The sequence below is a fragment of the Melopsittacus undulatus genome, chromosome 1 (genome assembly GCF_012275295.1).
Source record: "Melopsittacus undulatus isolate bMelUnd1 chromosome 1, bMelUnd1.mat.Z, whole genome shotgun sequence".
Lineage (NCBI taxonomy): Eukaryota > Metazoa > Chordata > Aves > Psittaciformes > Psittaculidae > Melopsittacus > Melopsittacus undulatus.
In genome coordinates, this window is record NC_047527.1 from 26,206,010 (window position 1) to 26,216,908 (window position 10,899).

Consider the following 10,899-nt stretch of genomic DNA (forward strand, 5'->3'; position numbering starts at 1 on the left):
TGAACTGCAGGGCCCAGGGAGCGACAGTGTAGTGAAACTTCTGACATGAGCAAACAGAAAGTTTATCACAAGCCTGTGGCACTCAGCTTGAAGTATAAGGTGCTGAAGAAAGGCCAGGAGAGATTAAGAAGGATTGAGGTTATTTACTCTCAATGCTGTTAAGCAAGATGGCAATTAGGAAAGTAAGCTGAAAAACAACTTTCTGCCTGGCAAAGGAAAAAGTATGATAAAGACAGAGAAATTGCAATCAAGAAGATCCTGACAAAAAGCCAAGATACTTGCCAAGAGGAATGAATTAAAGACACTTACGAAACAAGCCTAAAGGAGGAGGACTGTCAGGTTCCTTCATCACCTGTTGAATAAAATTCTTTTAAATGGTTTTCTTCAGATGTTTGAGAGTGTTAATGAAGTTATACTTGCTTGTAGAATAAAGATGCACCAAGTTCTGCATCAAAGAATTATTTGGTAGTATAGGAGGATTGACGGGAGGGTCTCCATGGGCCTTTTGCACTTAAGAAATTGATTTGCCTGACTCTCAAAAGTAGTTTGTGTAGAATTCTGTGATGATATGCTAGAAGAAGAATTCTGCTGATGGTTTAGCCTGGCAGGCAGCTAAACGCCATCACGCATCCACTCACTCATTCCCCCACAGGCACAATGGGATGGGGAGAGACTCAGGAAAATGGTAAAACTCTCAAACTGCAGAGCTGTGATAACATCCTTACCACACGGTAATGATAATCTTTAAGCATTCAAAGGTTTTGTTGTTTTTCTACAATGGGAAGTACACCTCAGGTGTGTTTGAAAGATGGGAGAAAGAATAGCTAGCCCGAGTCTAATTGACAGTGAGACTGGGAAAGTTCCAGTGCTTAAAAGACTGGGTAGTGGTAGGGCCAGAAGTTAGAGACTCTGGGAACTGGAGAATTTGGTGATTCCAACAAATGTGTGGAAGTCAGCATGCTGCAGGACATGCAACAAACTTCATGACATATTCCCGAGTAAGGCAAAAGGCATATATTACCTTTGATAAATTACCATAGATCTGTTTGCAAGAATAAGTATGTGGGTGAGGATATATCCTATGTTATATGCTAGCCCAGTTCTGTAAATTCAGTTTAATCCCTGTAGTAGAACAAGTGAATCTTTTGTACAGTTTGTATTTACACTTGCATTTGTGAACTGCTCTGGTGTTTGTATATAGAATTATCTATGGTAAAGTAATGTGAGTATGAGTAAGCTCAGGGAAGTAAATATTGTGTTCTGCTGTGTCGTTAATGTATACATTTAACTAACTACAGCCTTTAGCGAATACAAGATTTTATTTAGATAATTTTCTGTTTCTAAGCAAAATTGCTATCTCCCCTCTAATTATAATAATAAATACACTGTAGGTAAAATATGCAAATGATATTTTTGGAAATACAGTTAGTCTGGAAATTTTGTTTGCTTTTGCAGTTCTGCAGTTCTCTAGTATGACCTTTGAAGGAGCCGTTACCATTACCTGCTTGTATAAAAGCAACAGGCATTTATGGAAAATATAAGTGGAAATATATGAAAATTATTTTGAATTGCTTTATGAAAAGACACTGTCAGTTTGTTGCATAATGTTTCATCTCTATTTTACGTATTTGACCAGGATCAATTCTATGTTCTAAATCTAAAATATAAGTTCACGCAAATCTAGCTTTGTTCTTATAAATTTGTTATAAGCTTTGTTTGTCCTCTATTTTTATGCAAGTTATTTTGCCTAGGTATATTTCCATTATGTTAAGAGTTCTAACATAAAACTAGGCCTAGTTGTCTAAAAAGGAAGTCATAGAAAATACTCATCCGGGTTATTCTACATAGCACATACAAGCGCACAGTTTATGGTAGGCAGTCAGACAGCTCTGAATCTTTCCTAGATGTAGCTGTAATTTGAGTTGCCTTTGGTAATAAGCACAAGATACTTAATGTTTGCAAGATAAAAATTAAGAGGCATGCCAGTGCTCATCTACACAGATGAACATCTGCTATTTCTATTTGAGGTTATTTCTGTATTATGTTAAGGAAAAATAGCAATGACAAAACATTCTGAACAGAGACATGAATTATTCAAAAACATTCTGTATCTGATCTGAAACACAAAATACTGCAGTGCAGGAACAGATTCAAAACCAACAGAGCAGAGCAGAAGTGGTTGTGGATATCCTGTTATTGGACCAATGACTTGCTTTTAATCAATTTTCTGCCAAACAAGCTTTACAACATGTTTAAAACCATGCCAGAATTACAAACCATGGCCACTGAAGCATGGTGAAGCAGGCCTCTTACAGTGTCATTCTACTGATAAATTTCCAGTAGTGTTCTTCCAATAGCTATTACAGAGAACATGTATTTGCTCCTTATTTGATAGATAACCCTTCTTTGTATTTTTGCACAATGTTTTATTGGTTCTAAGAGCAACATGTTTCTGAATGGCTGTTCTGTAAAAATTAGATTGTCCATGAAAAAAAAAGTATTTAGTAAACTTCACCTTCAGTGTTGTAAACTACCCTCAATGAATCAATCAAAGCACTGTGCTGGGGCAGTGTCTATACCAGTCTGTGAAGGCATGAATGACTGGAGCTCAGTACCCAGCCTGAGCAAAATGAAAGCATGCTTCAAGCCTGTGGCAAAATTCCTGTAAAGATCTCTTCCACTTACAATTAGTGATTGATACCTTGCTTATTTGAAATGTCTTATTCTATAAATAATCCAATCTAAGCTTACTGATAATGTTAACAGCTGATCATGCTACTTTATATCCTGTATAACCATCCAGATGCACTTTCACTTTTTGGGAAGTAATTCTTCAATTTTCATTTAGGAAAGGCTTCCTGTTACCTCAGAGGTTTTCCTACATAAAGCTTTCAGGAAATACATTTTTGTTTATAAATAACTACTTTTAAAAATAGTAGAACTTTCCCCCAGTACTGCCAGATTTTTCTCTGTACTCATTATTTTACTAAAGTCCAGCTCCCAGAGACAAATTATTATATAGGCTGCATCTAATCCTCTGTTCCCCAGAAAAATCTGGAAAATACATCTCAGTCATACTTCCGATTGTGCAAACACTTTGTCAAAAGTAGCTCCTTAAATATTAATCAATTACAACTCCATATATTTTGTAGGTCTGATTCATAATTTGTTAAATACTTAAGTCTAGCTCTTTTGTGTTGTTCTAATTTCTTTTGGATATAATGCCATGCTGAAAACAGCATTTTCATATAAGTGTAAGAATGTACAATTTGTTCCTGCCAGTATCCAGTGTCCACTTCATGCTACCTTCTCAGAGACAGTGGTGCACACTGGGTAGAGGACCAAGGTTTTTCAGAGGAGACGCTGGAAAGAGTAACATAGTTCTAAAAGATGCCAAAATTGCAGTTGAATTCATCATGGATTTCGTGTTTCTGAGTTCTGGTATGAAACACCAATTGTTCTCAGTCACTCCTGAGCCTTCCTGTTACAAAAGTCAGGTTGCATCTCTTAGGGATAGTAACAAATCCATGGGGAAGATGTGTGTACTTGCATGGATGCTTGAAAAGGGCGAGATGAGGTTTGCGTACAAAGCAAACTGGTCAAGGCTGGCTTATATGAGGGCACAAGGAATTTAAAGAATAATATAAAGAACAATTAACAATAGTTTCCAAAACAAGGGCAAAAAATGGGGTTGAAACAGTTGAAATTCTTCAGTTACAATATGTGAGATATGAATTCACTCCTCTAAACAACGTAACAAGGTTTTATTGAGGGACAGAGTCAATAAAGCAAAAGCAAACAGTGCTGGGCACATGACCATAGCCAGAGGTGCAAGTGATTAGTATTTGTTACAGGTTTATATACTTTCATTATTGCATTACTCACATACATATTCATAATGCCTGCGTATAGGCAGGGAACATTATAACTAAGTCCAGGAACTTATCATAAGTCTCCTCTTGGCATCTGTGCACTGCTCTCCAGTGACTGTGGGCAGGGGTCTTGAGGATGAAGTAAGCAGTCTTCCTCATGTGAGTAGGGGTCTTCAAGATGAAGTAAGCAGTCTTCCTCACAGTGTGCTTTTCACCTTTGGCACAGTTGGACGCCCCAGTGATCACACAACTGGCTAAAACCAGCCATATCTGTAATTATCCTGATAACTAGCAAAGATTTTAAACAGTGTGACCTTCCTGCAAAATTTATTGCAGGACAGGCAGACAAGGAGTATCCCAAGCTAGCAGATGTTTGGGAGACTCTGTCTCTAAACTAACTGATAAGGAGAAGGATGGTGTGAAATAACTCATTCATGTTTAGTGGGGTCACTAAATCTTGTTATCTCACCACAGATTTACAACACAAACATTGTTCTTTAAAGCTAAAGATACTTTAGAAGACTAGTGTGAAACAATTAACTCATGTTTAGTGGGGCTACTAAATTCCAGACTAAAAACAACAAGGTTGTTCTCTTTCTACAACCTAAGTTAAGCTAAAAGTACTTTATATTTTCCAGGCACTAGCTTTTCTTATAGCAAGCACACTCCCCCCCCCCCCCTTTTCTTTACCTTTACAGATTCTTCTACTGTGTGACTCCGTTTTGCTCAAGAGTTCTGACCCCCCCCTTTTTTTTTAACTTGTCTAATCATGTGTCTGTATCGAGATTTGTTTTTGTTACTGTAAACTTGTACAGTTATATCCACATAACCACACCTATGATTTGCGAAAGCCAATACATTTATGTATTTATCACACAATAGGTTGCAGTGTTTTGTACTCCAGCCTACTTTTTTTGCTGTGGCTTTTGCATTCCTCCCTCCTTTAATCTATTCAAAATCCAGCTGTCATAAATACCCCATTGCTTTTGCTTTTTCACATGTTTCATTGAATCACACTTTTGTTGTGTTGTTCCAGTCAGAAGTGAAAAAGAGAGTGGGAGAGAAACATCAAAACAAGGGTATCAAGTAGTGAAAGATGGAGCCTTCAGGAATAACTGTTACAGATACTTAATTAAAAAGGAAATTAAAAGCTTTCAGTCATTGACCTGGGGAATGTAATTACTTTTAGGGTCTTAGAATCATAGGTGGGTGGGGTTTTTTCCCCTGTTTTTCCTATCACCTGTCACAGCTATTTATAGCATTTTATTTGTGATTACATTCTCAGGAGAGCTATGTGTGCTTGTGTGTTTGGGTGGGCACTACTGTCCTGGAGCCCTGTCCTGATTAGGCCTTTCAACTTGTGCTGTAAGACAAACTGGGTGGGGGGGGAACCACAAGACTAAATAATCAAAATATTTTGGTAAAAAGTACAGTTACTGGGGATTTGGCTTTCACTGGTCCTTGTGACCTCTTACGTGGCAGCCATTTTCACATCTAGTGCAGTTGAGAGTCTGTAGTTTTTTGATTCTGTTGCAAGACAATCAAAATGTTAGTCTGTGATTTTATTCTGACATTCTCATTTTCTAAAGATGACCAATAATAATTAAAAGTGGCAGGCATAGGTTGGTTTTTTTTTTAACTCTACTGCCAGTGACCTGTAGCTTTGTCACAGAATGGGAGATGTAATTGCTGAAAATTAGGGGAAATCACTTTTTACAGTACCCAGCACATACCTGTCTCAACCTTTCTGCCTTTCCTTCTGTTACCTTCTGTTACCCAAGGAAAACAAAAAAAGAGCCATACAAAGGGGTTTATCCCTTTAATTGTTAGATTTCTAAATTGCAAGAGCACAGTTTGGTTAAAGCTGCACCTCCATAGCAACACCACTTTAGCCACACATTGCAGTTGTATATGAACATGCCTTATTATTTTAAGTCACACTGTTTTATTTGTCCCCTCTGTTAACTGCTTCATGTCTGTAAAAGGCATTAGACTGCAAGGATCTTGGAATTTAAACAGTGAAGTAAGAGGTATGACCAGTCTGTAGTGGAATAAATGGGTGGAAAGCAGAGGCTGCAGGTTACAGGAGAGGAAACTAAAGAGTAGTTCACATTGTCTGTGTGCATGTGCCTGTGCTTTAATTACACATAGGTGTCCTTAAAAAAAAACCCAAAACCCAGTCCAAAAACCTGACAATGAGCAAGTGTTGCAGAAAGCTTTCGAAACAATAATGGGATTTTCTGTTCTGTACCAAGTATATTATGAAGCCTCTCATAAACCTGCCTAATCATAACTCTCCTCTTTTGTAACTCAGTCTTTTGTTTTGTGGCCCGTCTTGTTTTTCAGGCCACAGCCATGGTCTGCAGCTTGCACTTGGTTTTAGATGTGTTTAAGGATAAAATGGGATTTGATTTGGGTGGTGACTTGGCGAAATTTTTGGGGGCATTTGCCAGTAATAACTGTACTCATAGCTTGCTTGTTTTTCTGAAGAAAGTATGCAGTGCACTAGATGGGCATTTTTAAGGACCAATTTGAGAAAACGTGGCTAAAGGCACATAAATAAATGAGTACTGACTATATGTTTTCCTATCTGAAAATAAATAGATTATTCCACAATCCACTGAGGTACAGTTTCTCTCTTTTTTTTTTTTATAGAGTCTCTCTTTCATTTCCTCCTACATGATCTGAAGGATTGTCTGAATATGTGATTATTCCTTTCTCATTGCTGTAAATACAGCGGCAGTTTGCATAAAATGTGCCGTATTTATGTAATTCCCATGCAGCTGTTCCTCTTTACTTCATGTTAGAGAAAATGCAGAATATATTCCAATGTCAAGGTCACATTCTGAGAGTAAACACAGACCTCTCCGTGTGAAATACTAAGGGCCACAATTTCTTTCAAGCAGTTTTGCTCCTTAGGAGCTATATTTTAAAGTGAAGTTTGGACCCAGATATTATTGTGTTCCCTCCTTAGTTTTGTACTGTATAATTTTCCATCACAATTTCTAAAAGAAGAGTCCTACGTATTTTTTAGGTCATGAGTACATCTGATGTGTTTTGTTATATATATGGGGGGGTTTAATTGTTATTTTTAATTTGCAGTAAAGCCTTCACATTTCAAAGTGGCATTATATAGCCTGTTAAACCTAGGTAAATTTCCCGATTCAGTATTGTTATATATTCTTTTACCAAAGGGCATTTAATAGCAAAGATGAGGAATAGCAAATGTAGCTAAACTAGAAAATTCGTAAGACAAAAAATAGAATAGTAGGAAAGAGTTGCTAAGCTCACATTTTTGAAACAGAAGATTGACCGCAACACAAACCACCTACAGTAGGTGTGATGAATTCCAGAAAGAAAACCTGGGAAAAGCTGCTCATGAGAAACTAAGGTTGGTATTATATAAGGGCATTCTTTCCTTGAAGAGCATTCCAGTCTGTCAAAATTAGCAGTTTCACCACTGAAAATCTTTGGTTGGTTTGGTTTTGTTTTTTTTTTCATCAGCCTGTAGAGCACAGTTAAACACTTGGCCACCTCCTATTTGCGTTTTGGGACTCAAACCTGTGTTTTCAGTGATGTAGTTTGCATGGCTTTAGGGAGTCTTCAACTGTGGAAGTGTAAACCACTTTGGAAAATGAGAGAAGAAATTCCACCCTGAACAGGCTATCTGATATTTACATTAAATGTGCATGAGTAACACAGTGATGGTATATTTCAGTAAAAATCATAATCGTCAAAATGAACCATGAAGCATAAAGGGCACCCAACAGTAAGACTTGCTTCACCTTAACAGCTATGTCTGAAATAAAGCAATAGCAATGGTTTGATTGAAAAAGGGGGCAAATAAAATCTAATGGCTATTTAATAATAATGCTTTAAAAATGCTAGCAACAAATGTCACACATTTTTTTAGTGCTTACAGGATGATCTTTATCACTCTGTCCTTATTGAATTCTACAGACTTTGAGGGAGAAGTCATGTTTTCTTCCTTGTTTCTGCAGCATCTGGTTGTTATATGTTAGTCTGGATTGTGGTATCATGGGGAATACTACCATACAAAGATATATTTTAAATGAATAAATAGCATTCAGTACAAGATAAAAACAAATACTGTTATATCCCCCAGACCATTTTTATCTCAGTAGTCCAATTTGCTGGTGACCAGATATACTGATTTGCATCTTCAAAGAATATTTTTCATGAGCACATGATGCAAATAAAGTCACCTAGTTCCTCAGTGGGATTGCATGAAAATCTATGGGGAGTCACTGTGAAAAATCGGCATAGAAGCAGACAAGGCTCTCAATTTTGCACGTTCTTAAGTGGCTTAGTGTTTCTGGTACAACTTTGTTTTGGGCTCAGCCTCAGTAATACATAAGTCTCTGCATTGCTTAAAAAGCCCCATGGTTTATTACCAAAACAACAGATGAAAGTCTCACTGATAACAGCTTTATTCAACCTTGCTGAAAATGTTAAGTCTAGTAACAATAGAAGCTTAACTGTTCTACGTGCCAGCCAACTGGCCTCTGCATATTACAAGCAAACAATTGTAAGCATTTAGCATTTCAGTACATATAAAACCAAACTACTTGGCAATTCAGGATCTGAATACATACCCCTGATGCACCCACACAACAGACTGGCAGAAATACACATTGTAGTCAATATTGGCAGCCTTATCTTTGGAAAAGTGAATGTTGTATACATTTCAGTTTTGCTTTCACACATTCAGATGAAACTGAAGAGATTGTTTCAGATTTTCTGTAACTCTAGGGGCTCTTAGACAGAATTTAAGGCTTGCTCAATTTGCACTGATCTGGCACACTAAAGAAGAGACAAGACTCTCTGTAACTTGTATAGCCCACCTGGGACTGGAATCAGGAATAGTTTCTAGGTGATTTAGGTGCAGCCTGCATTAATGGAGCTGGCGCTGGTCAGGTTTGCTTGCCACAGCTTTATCAGCTAGTTTAATGAAAAACATCATCTTTCCCATCCAGTGTTGCCTTATGCAGCTTTTTTGGGTAGGAAAGATACTGGCAAATTAGCAAAGGATTTTTAGCAAATTGTCATGTAAGTAGTGTAGAGTCTTTTTATTTGTACATGCAGTCATTCTGGGTCCCTGATCTGCTCATGCTTGTAAATTCTACACTTAAAAAGTGTAGAATTTTACTAGTGTAAAATAAATCAGAAGAGCAATGTTTTATCTGTTTTGAATTTAATCTTTGTGATTTTAATTTTTTTCCTGAGTTTGAATAACCAGCTACAATTAAAAGTATTCATCTTGATAATTCTTAGTATAAAAAGCAGATTTTTTTTTTCATTGTATTTAGTTGATTGTATAGTTATTGTATGATTATATGCGGTTTGTAGTTTTATTTGCCAGAAGCTGCTTTATCTGGTATGGACTAGTAGTATATTTTCACTCATAATCTGTGTTCTCTATGAAAAATAGTTTCCACTCAGCCTCAGCTGTTCACGACTTTGGTTTAAATACTTGAAGATACTTACTGTTTTAATTTTAGATGTCAGATACACTCTCTTCCTTCTCCTCTCTGCTTTAACATTTTCTTTATTTTTATTTTTCCAAACCTTTTTTCCAGCCCTTCTTCCCTCAGACCACCAGTATGTGAACATCTGTGTTCAGGTCATTTCTATTAAACTCTTACTTTCTCTACAGGATTTCATCTTCCTTCTTATTTGTGCTAATACCTTTCCTTTATTTGCTTTTATTCATCATGATTTATCTAATGTACAATTAAGAAATACTTCAACTGATAACAACAAAACAATCACATTAGGATGTTCTCTCTTTGTCTTAGCAGAATATAACTGTACACATAATTTCAGCTACAATGAAAGACTACAGGACCTGTTTCATTTGTGCTTAGACTCTTCCTGAAAGGAGTAAAATCAATCCTTGGAGATCCACCAGCCAAAATTTTCCCTTTTCTACTGTGGTGTTACTGATGGCAGCAATGAGTTATTGTGTTTAGTATAAAACAGTGACAGAAAGGTAATGGCAGATAATGACAAAGCTTTTCGAAAGAAAGATCTCCATAGATTTTAATAGAGGAAAACCAATGTATTTCTATAATCTACCTCATGGAAATTGCTGAGCTACAGTCTATGTTATGGCATTCACTTACAAAACCTACTGACTTCAGAATTTCTTGGCATTGCTTACAGAGTGGCTTTGGCCATTTATTATTTCCACAGTGCCTGACACCAGCCTCATGGAAGTCAGAGTGCTGTGCTCATAGTACTCCTGGTATTTTCAGACTAGCAATTCTCCAGTTATTTTAACAAGCTTTTAGCTGTGATACAAGGATGGTGTTATGCCAGCAAGTAGCTTGCATGGTTGCCTTTAGAATAATTTTTGAATGTTCAGTAGCAATCTCATTTTGGAACATGTGGTGCTTTTTCCCCCCAAGTTATACAGATTCTCTGCTGCATATTTAGGGAAATAGTTTAGGGTCTTTGGAGGGGTTTATATTTTGTTTAATTTCTTTGTTTTTTGCTTTGAGAAAATCAAGAGGGCTCCTGTTACTAGCTTGTGTCACATTTCTGGTTAAAAGCTTTCCATTATGTGAGAGAAAAAAGTATTGCAGATGCCCAGGCTAGATTCATTTAATCTCCTAGGAAAAATCACTCCATAGCTGTATCCCGAAGCAAAAGAATGCTTTGCTGAGGCTGGGATCACATGCTCTGTACTGCCAGTGTTCTAATCCAAGGCAAACTAAAATGTTTCATAGCATCTATAAAAGACATCACAGTGCTTGGGGCAATGGGGCAGCATGCCAGTACCTCTAGAATCACTTTTCTGTGGCAGTATCTTTGTGTTAAAATAAAAGCATTTCCACTTTTAGAGGCAATATTTTCAGATATGCCCTTATTGGTGACTTTATTTTTGAAAGATGAGCTGCAGAAAGAAACAGTAAGTCCCCAACAGTATTCCCTTAAATGCCATTTGTAGTGTTTGGGATGCATCCTGAACAGCTCAGCTGCCTTGTCACATCAAATGATCGGA